Genomic DNA, 19,298 nt, shown 5'->3' on the forward strand with positions numbered 1-19,298 from the left:
GTGTATGCATGTTTGGGACTTTGGAATAGAGCTCTTCTTTCTCCAAAGTCTGCACATGCATGAAATTGCAATCCATTCCTGTCACATCTCTGTTTAAAAACATTCAATAGCATTCTTTCTCTTTAAAGTTTAAACTCCTTAACTTGACAGTTAAAGCTTTATACAACCTGGTAAAACATACTGCTAACCTTTTCAGCTTTATCTCGTATTATTTTTTTACACACTCAATGTTGTAGGCAAACTAGATTACCTCTGGTCCTCTGAATATGCTTTGAACTTTCTTGACTCCATGCCTTTTTCAATGCTACTCCTAGGCCTTCTCTCTCTAATTCTTTACCTATGTTTTTTACCTATGTTCCTCTCCTCTCCTCTCCTCTCCTCTCCTCTCCTCTCCTCTCCTCTCCTCTCCTCTCCTCTCCTCTCCTCTCCTCTCCTCTCCTCTCCTCTCCTCTCCTCTCCTCTCTCTCTCTCTCTCTCTCTCTCTCTCTCTCTCTCTCTCTCTCTCTCTCTCTCTCTCTCTCATTTTATGGAGATAAGCACTGCACATGTGATTTCACCAGTATAAAGAAATTCCAAATGAAGAAATCTGTATTGATACAGGTTGGGCAACTTCTCAACAAATTCTATAATTTTAGAGAATTGCTTGGAGTAATGATAAGTTAAATGACGTGACCAGAGTCAAATAGCCACCAGTGTCAGAGGTAGTGCTTGAACTTGTCTTTTTCAGCTGTTGATGTCTCACCTTGAAAATTGTCTTCTAGTCCTCCAACCTGGAGGATCTGTCCATACCTATGGTCTTCTTTCACTGATGAGTTACTACCAGAACCTCTATTTTGAGGAAAGGCTCAGGTCAATCATCTTTCTTTGCTCCTCTCCTGGCTCTGTTTCAGATTGTCTGGACTTCAATATCCCCAACACTTTATTTTGTATACTTTCCCCACTGTAATATAAGCTCCTTGAGGGCTGGGACTTTCTTTTTCCTTACATTTGTATTCTTAGCACTTAGTCCATGTCTAATGCATAGTAAGAGCTTTATAAATGTTGGTTGACTTTACTTCCTAGCTTGAAAGCAATCTCTCTATCCATTTTCACATTGCCTCTCAATGCTGTAGGCAACATGCTTATTTTGATTAAAAAACATTTTAGATCACTGTAATTATTCTGCATATTGTTTTCATGGTTCTTTTTTATGTCATTCTTCATCAGTTTATGACTTCCCATATTTCTCTGAATTCTTTATATTCTTAAACATTAAATTATTCATAAGTCTCTGAATTTTTAATCTTAAATTCTATTGTATTTATATTAATTCATATCCTTTTGCTCTGGCAATGGTGTTAATTGGTAATCAATAACACTGATTATCCTCTTGCATGTTTGATGATTCTTTCTCATTGTCATTTACTGGTTTACAAATAGTGTATGACTTGTACTCTGAGAGGAATGTAGACAACAGAGCTGACATTGGCTTCTTCCTTAAAATGGAGGTTCTAGAAGGCTGTTGAGAACATGCAATTAGCAAGAGAAAAGGCCTGGATATTTAGATTAAGAAGTTATTTGTGTAGATAGTATACTTTTGGGAGTTGATGAGAAGTCCAAGAGTACTATGTATTGAGTAAAAGGAGAAAAGGTCTGAGCCTTGGGAAACATTATTGATAAAAGTTTGCCAGCTGGATGATTTTTCAATTGAGAATCTGAATATTTCAAATAAGTAGATAGAGCTTTGGATCTGAGTACAAATCTGGCCAAATTCATTCAAGTTTACCACCTGTGTGATCTTGGGCAAGTCACTCAACATATCTGCCTCAGTTTCCCTATCTGTAAAACGAGAGAAAAATAATAGCACCTCACATCGTTATTGTGAGGATTAAAGGAGATAGTATTTGGAAAGCACTTACCACAATACCTGCTATATAATACTAGTTATCCTACATCTTTGTAGGTTCCTAGGGAGAGGAAGATGGAAGAGAAGAAAGCTCATTCTTAATGTGAAAAGAATGAGGCAGCTGGAGGATGGGTTGGGGTATGGAGTGGGCATATCTTGGCTTGGATCACCCTTCTCCTTGGATCACCTTGTGAATCAATGGAACGATGTTGTGACTTACCTGGCAGCCATTCTACTCCTCAGAAGTACAAGTGATGAAAAAGGGAGTTTGTGGCACTGAGCCAGGGCTGAGGGTTGGGTATAGGGGAGAGTCAAGGGTGGAGGACAGTATATAACTAGTCTACTGTAGGGTCTAGACTAGATGGAAAAGAAAGGAAAGTGAAGGAAGAGCAGGACTATGGACTGGGAAAAACAGAAAGCCTAAAGGTTACCATGAGAACAAAGAATAGATTTAGGAGTGAAGCTGAGAGCTGAAAGAAGAGCCCAGAAAAGGTAATTTCTGAATTCAAAATCAAGGATGTGATGGTGATGTCCAGGGCATGCCTGTGCTTGCGGCTGGATGAAATTGAGGCAAGTTCTTAAGTAATGGGGGATTTGGGGGTTGATAACTGGTATTTTAGGCTGTTTGAAAGGACAACAAGCTCTATGGGGAAGTATGAAAGTAGAGTTTCAGAGACCTGCGGTCAGGTATTGAATGTCTTGAGTAAGAGTGATTTGAAGGTCAAAAGATGACAGTGACAAGGATTTGGGCTAAGAGATATAGACGGGTGGAGTAAGTTCCAAAGGAGGGGGGGATGCTGAGCCAGATGAGGTCAGAGTGGGGATAACTAGCACCGGTTGTGGGTCCCAAGGGCTATTTGCTCCCAATTTGCATTATTTTAAGGAGGCGGAGGTGGATTTTGGAGTTAGAAAGGAGAGAGAAGCCGTTTTGGGTCACTTCTGCGAATCGCCGTGGGGTATGGGGATAAGAAGTCTTTCCAATTTGCGCCCACAGTCCAAGCGAAAGGTTAAGTCACTTGCAGAAGCCCAGAGATAAGGAAATAGCCCTTGTGCAGGACCTCAGCCCACGCTCCCATCCTGAGCAGCAGCTCGCTTCGGATGCCTGGGGATGCGCGCGTGGGAGGCTTTTCAGGCAGCGCGCAGGAAGCCAAGAGCCGGGGCTCGGGAGGGTGTGGGTAGAACGAGCAGTCAGGATTCTCTCGCTCGCTCAGGAGGGAGCGGGCGAACGGAGCGGCGCGTGCGCGCGCCTCTAGAGCGGAGCCGGGGAGGGGAGACTGCCAGGGAGCGCGCACGCCGCCGCTCAGCGGGCCCGGGACGCTCGCGCTCGCGCTCCACTCTTCCCCCCTCCTCCCGTGGCCCCCCGCCCCCCTCCACACCTCCTCCCTTCCTGCTCCCTCCCTACCTCACTCACTTCTCCCTCCACCTCCCCCGGGCGGCGGCAGCGGCAGCGGCGGCGGCGGCGGAGTGAACGGGACGGGCCGGGCCGAGGGCAGGAGGGCGCCGCGCTGCGCGGCGGAGGACGAAGAGTAGGAATCGCCGCTGCCTGCGGTGAGTGAGGGAGGAAGGAAGGGAGGGAGCGGGCGCGCGGGCTGGGGCGGGGGCTGCGGTTGCGGCGGCTCCCCCGGGGGCCGAGCCTGCCCGGGCTAGCGCGCGCCGGGGGGCACCACCGCTTCCTGGACGCCCCGCCGGCGGGCCTGCGCGCCCCGCACCCTGCCACTCCCCGGCGTCTCCGGACTCTGCCCCGGCTGGGGGCTAGGCGGCTCCGTGATGGGGCAGGGGTGCGGGAGGATCGCTACCTGCCTGGGCAGCCAGGTGCCTCGGTGCCCGTCCTTCCTTAAAAGTAGCTGATGGAGAAAGCACGGAAGACCGCCCCCGCTGCCCCCTCCCCGGCCGACCCTGTTTCCTATCCCCCTGGCGGTCCCCCATTCTCTTGATGATTCCCGATTTCAAAGTTTGGGGGACTGGACGAGCACTTTGCTCTGGGCTGGGAGTGGGGTCTGTCTCCATTCATTGAGGGGCCTCGTACTCATGTCTGCGATCAAAGGGCAGTTTCCCAAGTGTTTGTATAAATTGGATCTTTTCCCCTCCCCCCTTTCCCCTTCGGTTTTCTCAAATTTGGGTGGGAAAAAAAGTAGTTCTTAAGACAGGATTAGTAATTTTTACCACTTGCAGAACTAATGGGGAGTGATGGAGAATGCCCAGTGCCACACAGAACTTGTAAGGAGAACTTAAGCTTGCCTGACAGCCTCTGGCTTTTGGGAAGCTTTCCTCAAGGCCTTGCAAAAATCCCTCTTGTTTCGGGATTTTTAATCAATTTAAAACCAACTTGCAAGGCGTTTGGGTGGTGACAGGTTATTTCGTGTCATACTTCAGAAAACAGCTATGCAAACTTCTGAACTCTTAAGTATCAAAAATTTGGCTTTTGTCATCAGGTATTGGCATGAAGTTTGCTTTCAGTCAAATTGAAAATGGATTTTGCTTATGGAAAATATTGGAACCAAAGTTGCTGGCCCCCAGAATATTTGGCTTATGTATGACTCAGTACTTCAATGAAGTTAGGTATGAAACTGACAATGAGATGGCAAAGAGCAAAGTCTAAAGTTGAATTTAATGCTATTATGGATCATTGGCATCATCAGATTATATTGAGTGGCTATATCTGCCTGTGGTGTTGTGCAGAGCTTTTGCAAGTCAGGCTGCCCTCTGTACTAAATAAGTTAATAGGGTGCTATTACATGAGATATTCATAAATAATTAGAGAATAACTAGATGAAATTAGGTAGGTAATTCGAATGTTAGAATAAACATTCATCGACATGACAGAACATTATAAACAAGGTGAGAGGCATATTTGTTTGCCTTTTGTCTCTCCTATTAGATTATAAGCTTCTTGAAGTCAGGTATTTTGTTGTTGTTGTTGTTGTTGTTTGTTTTTCTTTTTACCCCCAATGCTTAATCACAATGCCTGGCACATAGTAGATGAATAAGAAATGTTTATTGACTGATTGCTTATGCTGTTTAGGTGTGATAGAATATGGATCTTGAAGCCTGGAATGGAGAGAACTGAATGTCCAATAGACATCTTAAATTCAGTATGTCCCAAACAGGATTCATAGTTCCCCCTAAACTCCCACCATTATTGTAGAGGGCAACACTATCTTCTGAGCTGTTAAGGCTCACAGTCTAGGAGTCATCCCTGACTCTTCATTGTCCCCCTTCCTCCCTCCCCCCAAGCTGTTGCCAAGGGCTGTTGATTTCATCTTTGTAACATCCCTTGTACACCCCCATATCCTCTCTGAAAGTGTCACCCCACTAGTGAAGGCCATTATTATTCCCAGATTTGATTACTGCAGTAGCCTGCTAGTGGGTCTGCTTGCCTCAAGTTTCTTCCCACTTTAATTTATTTTTCATTCAATTACTGAAGTGATTTTCTGAGACTCAGGTCTGAAACATGTTACTCTTCTACTTGGTAAACTTATTGCCCTAAGGAGCAAATACAAATTCTCTGTTATTCAAAGTTTTGCATAACTTAGCTCCCTCCTACCTTTTCAGCCTTCTTATACCTTACTCTCTCCAGTACTCTAGATCCAGTAATGGGGACCTCCTGGCTGTTTCACAAATAAGACTGATGACTCCATCTCTCTACTCCAAACATTTTCTCTAACCCCCTTCCTTCCCCCCCCTCCCCCATACCAGGAATGCCCTTCTTCCTCAACTTCACCAACTAGTTTCCTTGGTTTAACAACTAAAATCCCACCTTCTACAGGAAGCCTTGCCCGACCCCTCCTAATTGCAGTGCTTTCTCTATTTTGATTATTTCCTATTTGTCTTGAATATAACGTACTTTGTGTCTATTTGCATGTTGGCCAACTCCATTAGATAGTAGGCTTCTTAAGAGTATTAGTATACTGCATGCCAAGCAGTAGGTGCTTAATAAATGTTTATTGAACTGAGAGAATGTATTAAGAGATGACAAGTAGGTTTTGTAGTGTGTGAACAAAGGTACTGTGACTTAAGAACTTTGAATTAAAATCGTTAGTTATATAGCAAATATTGAACCTTAATTTCAGAGATTCTTTTTATTAGACTATCATTTAGTAGTCAGGGAACTTCATGTTAAGTCAACTGGGAAAGTCAGCTTAGTATAATTCAACTAGATTTTGAAATGGGTGGCTTTTAAGAAATTTGGATTTTAAAAAATCTCATCAATTGCCTTAGTCAAGGTAGAAAATATTCATATTACCTAATTACTTTATATTCAACTAACCCGTAGAGCTTCTGTTTGATATCTGAATCCAAAGACAAAATGAGAAAGTAGAAATATTTTTTTCCTATTAAGAAAGTTAAATTCTGACAAAAGTAATTAAAGTATTACTATTTTTAGGTCTTTGAGCTTAAAACCTTGAAGCTTTAATGTGCAGTGACCATTCAGTAGTAATTTAGTAATTCCATTATTTTAGAATATAATCCTGGAGAGTGCCATCTGTTTGTTGCCTGGGCGGCTGTCCTGAAGTTGCCCCAGTTTCAGGGTTGCTCTGCCTAAGATTTGTGTCCTGATTGTAGGAAGGCTTTTTAGGGAGATGGAAGGGGGGAGAATTCAGCCAGTGGGATTGGGGAGATTGCTTATTTTGCACAGATCGAAATGGGTTGTTCCTCACAGTATAACTTTTACATTATATATTGGGTGGCCTCAGGGTCTGAGTAGCAGCCTAAAACTATTTTAGGTGTTGGCACCTCAACGGCAGCTCAGGGAATTCTTTTAGAGATTGAGTCTATTTACCACAAGATACAGTGGAATTTGAAAATATATGAGCTCATTTTGAGCTGCCATGAAAGACTCAGTTTTGGAGGGGTTTTTAAATTTTGGAACCTTGACAGAAATGCTGGCTGTTTTCTTTGACAATATTGCTTCAAAATTAAATGGTGTGCATAGGGCAGCATTAAGGGAAGGAATGGAGTTTGTTTCACTGCGATGACAGTATTTGAAATTGATTTTAACTTCTTGACTGCCAGTGAATACAAAAAAAAAGGGCACTTTACAGAATAAAGAACCTACATTCATTCTGTGTAGTCCATCACTCCCCATATGATGCTCATGGATGTGATGTTGCCCATTTTATTTAATAATAATTCAGCAAATATTTTTTAGGTGTGTGTGCAAACCTCTGTGTTCAAGATGTTTCAGAGATGAAAAAAAAAATTATTTCAAGAGTTTATAGCCAGGGGCAGCTAGGTGGCTCAGTGGATAAAGAACTAGACTTGGAGATGGGAGAACCTGGGTTCAAATATGACCTCAGATGCTTCCTAGCTGTGTGATCCAGGGCAAGTCACTCAAATCCCCATTACATAGCCCTTATCACTCTTCTGCCTTGGAACCAATATTTAGTATGGGCAGAAGGTAAGGGTTTAAAAAAAATGTACAGCCTAATGTGGTGAGGAAGAGCTATGTACACAAAATAACTCACATAAGTATAATTAAATGCATAGGGAAAGAGATAGTAAATGGTGTAATAGATTTGAAGAATAAAGGATCATATCTATTTGGTGGAATCAGAGAAAGGGGAAGGGAGCATTTATTAAGATATACATCAGGCTTTGTGCATAAAAGACTTGATATCTGAACTGGTCCTTGAAAGGAGAAATTTTGGGAAGTAGACATTTGGGGCAGGATCTGTCTAGTCAGGGCATATAGTAGTAGTCTCTCTGTAACCGAGGATGACGATTGTCTTTGTGCGCTTTCATCTGTGTAGATGATATATATCCTAAGTAAATTAAGGCGAGAGAGCAAGATGGAAATAGGTTGTAGTTCATTTAGATTAGGACATAGCAAACACTAAAGAAGTAAGTAGTGTGGAATATGGGGTTGCTATAGATTTTGAAAAGCCTTGAATGCTAGCCTACGGTCATAGAACTAGCTAGAGCTCAAAGGGATCTTAGAGGTCATCCAGATAGGAGGTGTCAGACTTGTGCTCTACAACACTTTCAACACTCCAGAGTATAGATGAGCCAGATTAAAATGTGGTTGGGAAATATTTAACAAAATAAATAAAAACATGATAAAACATAGATAATATTAACATTTTAAGACTAAGTCATTATGTAACTTTTAGAGATCCTTATGTATAGCTTGGTGGCCCCTTTTAAATTTTAATTTGATGCTGTTGATCTAGGTCAACCCCCTCATTTTACAGATGAGGAAACCAAGGCCTATAGAGGTAAGTTGATTTTTCCGGTGTCACACAAGTAATAAGAAGCCAAGCCAGAAGTTGTGTGATTGGAGCTGAGGATTAAAGAGATGAGTTTGGCAGCAGTGTTAAGGATAGATTGGCGAGAGGGAGAAACTGGCAGCAAGAAAAACAATTAAGTAGCTATTATAATTGTCCAGATAATAGAGAAAGGGGAAATCAAGAAAGACTCTGTGATGCCATAGAGAAGTTATAGAATTTGACATTTGATGGGATGTTGGAGTGGAGAAAAAGGTCAAATATGACTCTGAAGTTTCAAAGAATGATGCTACCTTTTTCAGAAATAGAGAATTTAAGATCAAGGGCAGGCTTTGAATTGTTTTCCAGTATATTACTCTTTATGTTATTTTTTGGGGAATTTTTTGTATAAATATTTGGGACTTTCCCAGAATATTCTTTCTGTTTTTAACCTATTATATTTAATATGATTTTATGTTTCATCTTCCAAAATAAAATTTTATTGATATCCTTTTTAAAATCACTTAAATTTTTCCTTTATCTTTCCCACAAAAATTAGAAAATGGGAGGAAAAAAATAAAAAAGCAATCAATATATGAAAATAAATCTGACAACATATGCAATGTTCTCCACTCAATGACCTTCTGCCTTTCCAAAGGAGTAGGGTAGTAGTGTTTTCTCATGTTCCTTCTTTGTGGCTATGCTTGCACTTTATAATTTTGTTAATTTCTTTTTGATTGTTTTCTGGTTATTCTTTCCATTTACATTGTTGTAGTGAATATGTAAATTGTTTCTGCTTACTTCACTTGTATTAGTTCATTAGTAAGGCTTTCCATACATCTGTATATATCATATATGCCATTTTTTACAGTATAGTAATAATTTCATTACTTTTACATACTGTGATTTTATTTAGCCATTCCTGACGTTATGGGCATTTATTTGATTTCCAAGGCTTTGCTACCATAAAAAGTGCTCATATAAATATTATACATATCTATCTATCCACACACTTTTTGTCAATGATCTAAAAGGTTTTGATGTCTTAGTTGCTTTATTTGCATAATTCTAAATTATTTTCCAAAATGTTTTTTTCGGATTCACAGTTCTACCAGTAACACACTCATGTGTCTATCTTCCTCCAACACTCCCAACATTTACTATTCTAGACTTTTGTCATCTTTGTCCATTTGCAGGGTGAAATGTCAGCATTGTATTGATTTACATTTCTCTTATTAGGACTTTGAAGCATTCTTCATAAGTTTATTTACAGTATACAATTCTTCTTTTTTTTAATGGTTTGCTTCTCTTTGACAATTTATCCTCCATGAATGTTTTTTAGTCTTACATATTTCTGTTCATTGTCTATGCCTTGAATGCAAAACCTATATCAGGATATTATTTCTTTGCACACTTTCAAGTTGATTTGGAGTTAGGCTATTTGGGTTTAAACTAATGTGTGTATTTGGGATTCTGAGGTCTCATCTTTTCTATTTAAAATGTTTATTTAGAAAAGTAACAAAATTTCAATAGTAAACAAAATCCAAGGAATGTGGTTACAGACTGAGGTGGTGTGATAAGTCAGAGTCAAAAACTTTTCTAAGAATACCACCCCCTACTAAGGAAAAAATCCCCAACAACTAGTTAGCTTACATAAAAAATAGGGAACTAAAGAATTAAACACTTCCAGAATTAAAGGCAGGCTTTCTTAGATTGGAGAAGTCATTTTTGGAGTATGTTGGATTATCTTTTCTTTACCTATTCATTCCAGATTCTATAGATGGAAATGATTACTGACTATATATGACAGACACACACAAAAAAAATGAACTCTAGGGAAATCTCAGTAGTTAGGATTCTTGATAGGAGACAGTAGAAATGAAGGATTTGGGGAATCATCAAGCAAGGAGAAGATATTCTAATACCACTGTATTTCCATCTAGAGTAGAACAACAGGTCAGCTAGCATTACCAGCTTGTAATTGTTTCACTAGCTGACTGTTATCAAGTATGGGATCCAATGGGAGAGGAAGAATATGTTGGGTATGTATGACTGAGAGACCAAGAGCCTGGACTGCTTTTTATTTTTGATAAAGCATCTTTTCATATTGCCTCAGTAGCATTCGCAACAATAGAGAAGCTTTATTTACTATGTTACTAATAATATGTATGACCCTCAGCCACAAGGTAAATAAATTGCTTCAGGATGGAATTATTCACACACCTGGGGACAGAACCTTGAATTTTGGAGTTTTTTTTTTTTTAAAGAGGAAGTTTTCTTTTCCAGATTTGTGGCCTGGAATTGCCTCTCTAATTAAAAACAACTCAGGTCCCCAGCCTATATTTGTAAGTTCTTCTTCAACCTCTTCTTTATCTTTCCAGACTCATTTCCTTTTATTCACAATCAAACATTGTTCCATCTCAGTTGGAATACTAGCTAATGGTAGCAGGAACACCATATTCCATCTCCCATTTCCATGTCTTTGTACAAGCTGTTTCTCAAGCCTTAAATCTCTTTCATGGTTCAGCCTAGGTGCTATCTCTCCTATGTGAAGCTCTTTCTGATTCTTCCCAGTTGGTAGTGTTTCTTGTTAATCAAACCAGTAAGCTGATATTTTTTCAGTAGGTAAACTGTATATCTTTCCACTAGTAGAACAAATAGAGTTTGATCCTATTTAATGGTTTTTAAGTCAGTAGTTTCAATTATAAGTATTTTAGGACCTAAGAAATAGAAGGGTTTTATTAACTCAGCCCTTTCAAAGGTGACATAGACTAGGGAGTGCTAACTTTAGCCTACTATGTACCACTTTATAAGTGGGTTCCCCCCTCACTCCAAGATACTTTAATGACCAAATTTGGGGTGGGAGAAAACAACCCTTAAATATTCTTGAAATTCTGAATTTTCTTCTTCATTACAGCTGACTTTTGACCCTAGAGAATGATGCTGGCCCATTAAAAAGAAGCCAGTTGGGGGTCTTTCCAAAATACACCATGCAAATGGTGTATTTGATGCCACTCAGTGTATCCATTTATCTCTCTGAGTTTATCTGTCTGTTTACCATCATTATGCAGGTAACTGGATGATAGTGGATAGAATCCTGACCTCGAGTCAGGAAGTTCTGAGTTAAATCCTACCTTAGGCACTTACCACATGTATGACCCTGGGTGCAAGACATTTGACTTCATCTACTTCAGTTTCTTCATCTGTATAATAGGGATAGTAATATTTATAAAGTGCTCTGCAGACCTTAAAGCAATATATAAATGCTAACTATTATTATGTGTATGTACATATATACTATATTCTCAAATAGAATGTAAGCTGTCTGAGTGAAGGAATTATCTTATTTTTGTACTTGTGCCATTATAGTGTAATTTGGGAGTAATTATAAAGTAGTATTAAATACTTATTGAATTAAAGAGTTTAGAAGTTTTTGCTATAACCTTGCCAAAAACAGTACCAAATGAAGCTTTTAAAGTATGATTTCCTGATGACCTTGTTGATAAATTTATTAGGTTGATTAGGTACAGGGAGGAAATCAGTTTTACTAAAACCCAAATTTTGCCAAGAGATTCAGGGTCAAGGCTAAGTAGAAAAATTTCTTGACTGAACTCAGGTGTAGATACAGATGGATACTCTCCTAAAAACCCTGCATCAGGTTCAATTCATCAAAACATCTGACTTCCTCTGTTGCTGAGAAAATAATTTGTCATTGTGGTCCAGATAGAAAAATTTCTTCTTGGTTCTGCCATGGAATCAATTGGTTCAAAGGAAGATGATTATTATAATTGACATTTCTTTGGTCACGTATAAAGGTCATACAACTAGTAAGAGACAGAATGGGGATTCACAGCCAAATCTTTTGGGTCAAAATTTAATGCTCTTTCAAATCTGACCTCAGACATTTCTGAGCTGTCTTGGGCAAGTCACTTAACTCCAATTGCCTGGCCCTTACTACTTGTCTGCCTTGGAACTGATACTATCTATTTTAAGACAGAGGTAAGGGTTTAAAAAAATGTCATGCTCTTTCTGTCATCACCTTGGATCGTCATCATCTTGGATACTAAGCTGAAGAGTGTGGATGGGCAAAACTAAATGCTGCCATCAACTGTGTAAGGCCTTTGGTAGACTGATGATTCTGTATTTATTGTTTGAATTGTCATGAAGTTTTTCAATGGCTGAATTTTTACTTCCATCACTACTGAAAAGAGAAAGGTTCTTGACAAGTAACATATAAAGTATTTGTTAAATGAATCATCCATCATAATTCCAAAGTAATTTTGCCTGTTTTGTTAATGTCATCTCACATGAGATTTTACTTGAAGGAAAAACAATGTTCACTTGGCCAAAGCCTGTGCTTTTTTTGAATCAATGAGAAAATGTTTGTGGAAATTGTGTGAATCTGTACAAAGATATGTTTTGTATCATATGATCTGATCATATTTAATGATTGAGAATTATTGACTATGTAGGACTGTCTCAGTAGAAAGTTTGAGCAGTTTTATATGTGCTGTTGACAGTGCTCCTTCATATATATTCCAGAAATGTACCACCGGATGACTGGGGTAGTGGAAAGAACACTGGATTTGAAGTCAGAATATGTGAATTAATATCCACACTCTGCCATGTATTAACTATGTGATTCATGGTCAAATCTTTTTACCTATTAGAATTAGTTTCTTCATCTGTAAAATCAGGATGACAGCATTTATAGCACTAATCTCATAGAATTAAAGTGAAGAAAGTACTTTGCTAATCTTAAAGGCATTTGTTATGAATAGAATAGAATGTATTCATGACATCAGCATGGGTTCTTTTTAAAGTATTTATTTGTTTAAACCTATCATTCCAAGGCATAAGAGTTCTTGGTAAGGGATCACATACACCTAGGAAGTAGCTAAAGCTAGATTTGAACCCAGGACTCCTGCCTCCAGGCTGACTCTCTAATCCTTTAGCAGAGGTTCTTTAGGTGAGGTTCATTTCCTGGAATATCCCAGTCAAATTTTCTGTAACCATTTCACTGGTATAAAATGCTGCTGAATATTCTATTAAATAACTCACACTTTCTCTAAAAAATTTTTTTATTGATAGCTTTTGTGTTGTTGTTGCTTTTTAAAATATATTGTTGCTTCCCAAAGACTCTTCTACAATTCTTCTCCATTGAACTATCTCTGTTTAAAGATAAATAGAATCAAGAAAGTGAATCAACCCATTGGCCTCGTCTGAAAATGTGTACTTTGTTCTCTCATTCACCACCTCTTTACTTAATAACTCGCTTTCATATTAGTCCTGTGATGTCCTGGTTGGTTGGTTACTATATGGATACTCACTCTTTCTTCTCTTCTAAAATGTGCTGCTGTAAATAGTTTTGTTTAAATGGGACCTTTACTTCTATTTTCACCTCCTTGGGATAGATGCCTACTAATAGTTTCATGAGAGTAGTGTTAGAGTTTATGTGCAGTTTACTTGAATTCTCCAAAGCCAGACATAGGAGCATTTTTTATTTGCATAGGCCATTAATCATGAGAATTGTAAAAAACGCATTTCCCCTTGCATGTGACAATGTCACAAGATGGTGTACATAGTTGAAGAATGTTATGTGAAGCTCTCAGTGACCAACAGAATATGTGGAAGCAGGTTTTATGTTGAGAATATAATTCCAGTGAGAGATGGTTATTTCAGAATCAAACTATACAGTACACTATTAGAACTGTCAATGAGGTAATCTGTTAATCTGATTAATGGTTTACTTTGTATAAATAATATTGGGACAGAATGAAGATTGAATTAGTGTCACATGAATTTCTCCATCAAGATTACAATGTTAAAAAACAAACCAAATCCTAGAAGATTTATGAAGTAACTCAAAGAATCCAGTGTTAGCATTTTCTCAGTTTTAAGTGGATAAATGAAAAATGGAGTTTTCTATAAATTTCTCCACTCCTTCAATTGCCATAAGTAAAACTTAATTTTTTATGAACTTAACAAACACTGAATAAAATGAGCATTTTCATATGCATTGTAGAAAAGAAGAGAAAAGATTTATGCATGAAATTGCGGATCTCTTGTGCAAGTGCTGCTTTTCTTTTTAAACATATAATAAATTCAACATGTAATTCTCAAAGCTGCCCTGCTTGTCTGTGATTCCTTCTGGCTTTCCTTCTGTTCTCTTGTCATATATATATATATTTTTTGGGGGGGGGTGGTGGGGAGAAGACGATAGTGGGAGAGAAACTGGGGACTATCCTCCCCCCACTACAAATTGCAAAGAGATTTGCAATTTCATGCATAAATCTCTTCCCTTCTTTTCTACAATGCATATGAAAATGCTCATTTTATTCAGTGTTTGTTAAGTTCATAAAAAAATTAAGTTTTACTTATGGCAATTGAAGGAGTGGAGAAATTTATGGAAATTCCCCTTACACCCCTGCCTAGCTCTCCCTCAATTAAAAAAAAAAGGAAAGGAAAAATAAAATTTTTGTAACATAGTCAAAATAGTCACAATATAAAATAGTCAAAATAGATTCTCACATTGATCTTGTGCAACAATATATGTCTCACTCTGCCTCTTGAACCTATCAAATTTCTGTCAGGAGTGTGGATAGCTTGCATTATTTTAGATACTATGGAACTGTGGTTGACCATTTCCTTAATCAGAGTTCTTAAGTCTCAAAGTTGTCTTTACATTATTGTTATTATTGTAGATTTTTTTCCTGTTTACTTCATTTTGCAGTGATTCACATTAGTCCATCTAGGTTTCGTTGAATTAGTCTGACCCGTTCATGGTATTTTATGGAATGCTACATTAATTTACTATAATTTGTTCAGCCATTTCCCAGGTGATAGGCACTCCCTTACTTTCCAGTTTTTTGCCACCTCAAAAAGAGCTTTTACAGATATCTTTGTCCACATGAACCTGTTGATATCTTTTTAGGTTGCCTTGTAGAGGTATCACTGGGTCGAGTGAAGGAGCTTTGTAGATATAGTTCCAAATTGCTTTCCAGAATAGCTAGACCAACTTATAGCTCCACTAACATTGTACTTATGTACTTAGTCACTTTCTCTTACATTTGTTATTTCCCTTAAACATATTTTTTCCAATGTGATGATGTGAGGTTGAATCTGAGTTACTTTAATCTACATTTCTCTAATTAGTTGTAATCTGTAGCATTTATTTTTATTATTTTTGATAGATTGCATTTCTTTATTTGAGAAATGCCTGTTCATATTTTTTGTCCATTTATCAGTTAAGGGAATGGGTCTTATAAATTTGTATCAGTTCCTTATATCAGAGAACATTATTGCAAAGAATATTTCAAGTTCCTGGTTTCTCTTCCAATTTTAACTGAATCAGTTTTGTTTGTGCAAAAAGCCTCAATTTTATTTATTAAAAATTGTCCATCTTTTCCTTTGGAATCTTTGCAATTTCTTCTTTGGTTATGATCTCTTCTCTCCTTAGTCATGCAAGGTAATTTCTCCTTCGTTCCTTTAATTTGTACATAAAGTGACCTTTTATTTCTAAGTCATATATCTTTTTGGAGCTCATCCAAGCTTATTTGGAGGTTGGTATAGAACAGTGACGGTGAACCTTTTAGAGACAGAGTGCCAGACCTCATTCCCACCCCACCCCTGGACTGAGTGCTGTGCCTGCCTGACCTTCCCCCTCACAAAGTGTTGGGTGTACCCTGACCCCTCCTTACCCTACACAGGAGGGAGAAAGCACTCCCAGTGCATTGCTGGGTGGAGGTGAGGGTGAAGTGATTGATTAATGTCACCAGTGAGTAGAGAGGAGAATAGGGGGGCTCAGTTGCTCTGCTCCCCTCCAACTCTACAGCTGGGCTTTCCACCTTAGCTTCTATGCACCCCCATTAGGCTGCGAGGCAGAGGAGTGGCTGATGTGAAAAAAGGTGTGGTAGAGAGGGAGAAGGGAGTAGCTTTGTCCAAGTCTCTCAGCCTTTCTAGTAACAAACTGGAGGAGGAGGTGAACACATGCCCACAGAAAGTTCTCTGTGTGCCATCTTTGGCACCCATGCCATTGGTTTGCCATCACTGGTATAGGATGCCAGGTGTTAGTCTAAATCTAACTTTTGCCAGACTTTCAAGTTTTCCCTGGAATTTTTTTATAATTGCTGAGTCCTTACCACAGTAGTTAATATCTTTGGGTTTTGCAGAAACTAGAATACTAGGTCTGGACAGTTTTCATTCATGATATGTCCCCCCCCCCCCCATTGTATTCTTTTCAGGTTGTTTGTTTTGAAGATATATTTTCTAGTTTTTTTAGTCTTTTGATGATGTATAATATTTCTTGTTGTTTCATTAAATCATTAGCTTTTTTAGTCTATTCTACTTTTCATGGAGTCAGTTCCTTTTATAAATGGCTTTGTTTCTATTTTTCTTAGTTGTTATTTAGTCTTCCAAGTCCTTTCTTTCCTCTTTTCTTTTTTAATTCTTTCCCCTTGAGATTTCATTTCTATTTTTTAAAATAAAAAATTAGAATTAAAAAAACCCCATTTTTTTCCATTTATCAATGGACTTCTAGTTAGCTTTGTTTCCATGCTGTGTTTTTCTTTGAGACTTTCTTAATAGATGTTGTAGAATTATTGTCTTCTGGGTTTGGGGTACCCTGGTTTTGTATAATATATCTTTAAAATGAGAGTCTTTTTGTTTACTAATCTTCTAACCTTCCAAAATTGGGGCTGTGTGTTAGGGTCAGGCTCTGTGCACTTCTAGTAAATTTCTTGGTCTTGTATGGACATATTTTGTTTTTTTATTGAGTCCTGCTACTGCTTTTTTTAAGAATTGAGTTCTGTGTTCTTCAAAGATCTTAGAGTTGTTCAGGCTAAGGAGCTACAAGCACTCAGTATATGTTCTAATCAGTATGACCTTAGGTTCATTCTGATTGCTGCCTTCCTGGTCTGAATTTTGTAGGCTTCTGACCGTGGTTTGAGTCTGTGGTATAGAACTCTTAGCTTGTGCCTCTGTAGAGCGATCTGGGATACAATTGTTAGCCCTGGTCTCTGACACCTATGTAAACTTCCTGTCATGGTTATTCTGCTGCAGGTTCCAGCTCCTGTCTGTGGTCTGAATTGGAGATTCTATCCCATGATCAGAGTGACAGAAATGTTCCTTAGTCTGATTTCCTTGCTTTGGGACATATCTGAAGGCTTCAGCTTGAGTTCACCCTGGATTCACACAGATCTGTGTACTTTTTTGTGAACAAGGCGTGTGTGTATATACCCATATGTGTATGTATGTATGTGTTAGTGTTAATATTTCTATTTTCAGATGAGAATGCATGAGATTGTATGACAAATTAGAAATACTGTTAGAAAAACAACTTGATTCTCCATTCTTTGATTTCATTCATTTGGTTAAAAACATTTATTAAGCATCTGGTATGTCTCAGGCACTGTACTAAGTGCTGGGGATGCTAAGAAAGGCAAAACTATTAGAGTTGGGTTTCTACATTTCATAATATCTTTCATAGAAATTTGATCATTTTAAAGGACCAGTTAAAAAGAGGGGAAAATGAATATGGACTAGTGTTAAAAAAATTAAAGCACGTTATCTGTAATCCCTCTCAAGCATGATCTATTTTAGGTCTACCTCAGAAAGTAGAGTTAAATAAATTACCAATGAGGTTTTACTTCTTCTTGGCCTCTATAATGACTTTGATTTCTATAGTGCTTTAAGGTTTATAAAATTCTTTCATCACTATAACATGGTAGACATTACAACTATCATTTCCCCCATTTTACAGATGAGGAGCTCAGGGAGGTCAAGAGATGACCAAAATCATATAGTTAGTAAGTGGCCTTCTGAAGACTTTACCACATCCTGTGTTTTTTCTATTCCATCATACTTTTTTTTTCCTTACTTGACCAATATAGATGTAATATTATATGCATATATATATATATTTTTTTACTTGCTTTAATTATGCATCTTTATAGCTGCTTTGCTTTGGAATTAGAGACCTGGTTTCAGTAAGTTTTTGCTATCCATTGTTGAGTGATTCTTCTGGTATGGATGAGTAATACTGAACCTTTAACCAAACTGGTTTATCTTGCTATTATCAGCTTAACAAATTTCAAAGAAATAATGCTTATCAGTTAAGTTGTTCAAAGATAAAGCTGCCTATTAGAGTAAAGAATGAGTATTCACTGATTGGAGAAACCAGATTAAGGATCATATTTATTCTTTCCATTTTTGGATATTACTTTCAGCATTGTTGTATGACATTCATAATGAAAATTATTTAGCATCAATAAAAAATAACACTCAACATTGGAGCAGATGCTATTTTTAAAAAAAAGTTTTTATTGATATTTTACATCATCATCATTTTCCTAAGTATCTCTCCCCCTCCAAGAGAGTCTTCTCTTATGACAAAGAGTATTATTTTTTAAAGAGAAAAGAAATCAATATAACTGATTATTACATTGAAAAAAATGTGGAAAAAAGCACACTATGTAACAAGTTGGGGATCTTCCACCTCCAGAAAAGGTAGGTTAGGGGAGGTGCCCTTTCATGTATGTTCATTCATATCCATTTGATCTTTATAATTTTGTTACACTTTAAATTTTTTGGTGTGGTGTTCTTTCTATTTACATTGCTCTAGTTATTGTGTATTTTATTTTTTGACTCTGCTTCTCTCTGCATCAGTATTGTTTTTAAAAAATTAAATTAGGTTAACTATTAGAAGTGTCATTTGGGTGAAGATGATAATACTAGTAATATCTCTTTTGGGATGGTTGATAAAATTATTATTACATCATGTACAATGTTAGCTCTGGGGGCAGTTAGATGGCTCAGTGGATAAAGTGCCACACTGGGAGATGGGAGGTCCTGGGTTCAAATATGGCCTTAGACACTTCCTAGCTTTGTGACTCTGGGCAAGTCACTTAACCCCAGTTGCCTAGCTCTTACTGCTCTTCTGCCTTGGAATTAATCAATTTTAAGACAGAAGATAAGGGTTTAAAAAAATAAATGTTAGCTCTGGAAGGGATGATAGAAATCTAATCCCCTCATTCACTTTACAGATGGTGAAACTGAGTCCCATAGAGCTTCAGTAAGTTACCTGTGGTAAAACAACCAACTATAGGCAGAGCGGAGATTATAATAATGGGTCCTTAGAGTGTCTAAAAGCAAGAATACTATTATGAAAACTTGAATTTGAATTTTAGCTCTAAATCTTATTAGCAGGGTGA

General features: G+C 38.0%; 1 protein-coding gene across 1 annotated transcript in view; it reads left to right on the plus strand.

Moving 5' to 3' along the window:
- Nucleotides 1-3,297: 3,297 nt before the first annotated feature.
- Nucleotides 3,298-19,298, plus strand: part of RABGAP1L (RAB GTPase activating protein 1 like) — a 705,349-nt gene continuing 689,348 nt past the window's right edge. The window contains exon 1 of the mRNA XM_007480823.3: nucleotides 3,298-3,433. The gene's annotated coding sequence lies outside the window, so the exon portion shown is untranslated. The remainder of the gene's footprint in view (nucleotides 3,434-19,298) is intronic.

The sequence above is a fragment of the Monodelphis domestica genome, chromosome 2, assembly GCF_027887165.1.
Source record: "Monodelphis domestica isolate mMonDom1 chromosome 2, mMonDom1.pri, whole genome shotgun sequence".
Taxonomy (NCBI): Eukaryota; Metazoa; Chordata; class Mammalia; order Didelphimorphia; family Didelphidae; genus Monodelphis; species Monodelphis domestica.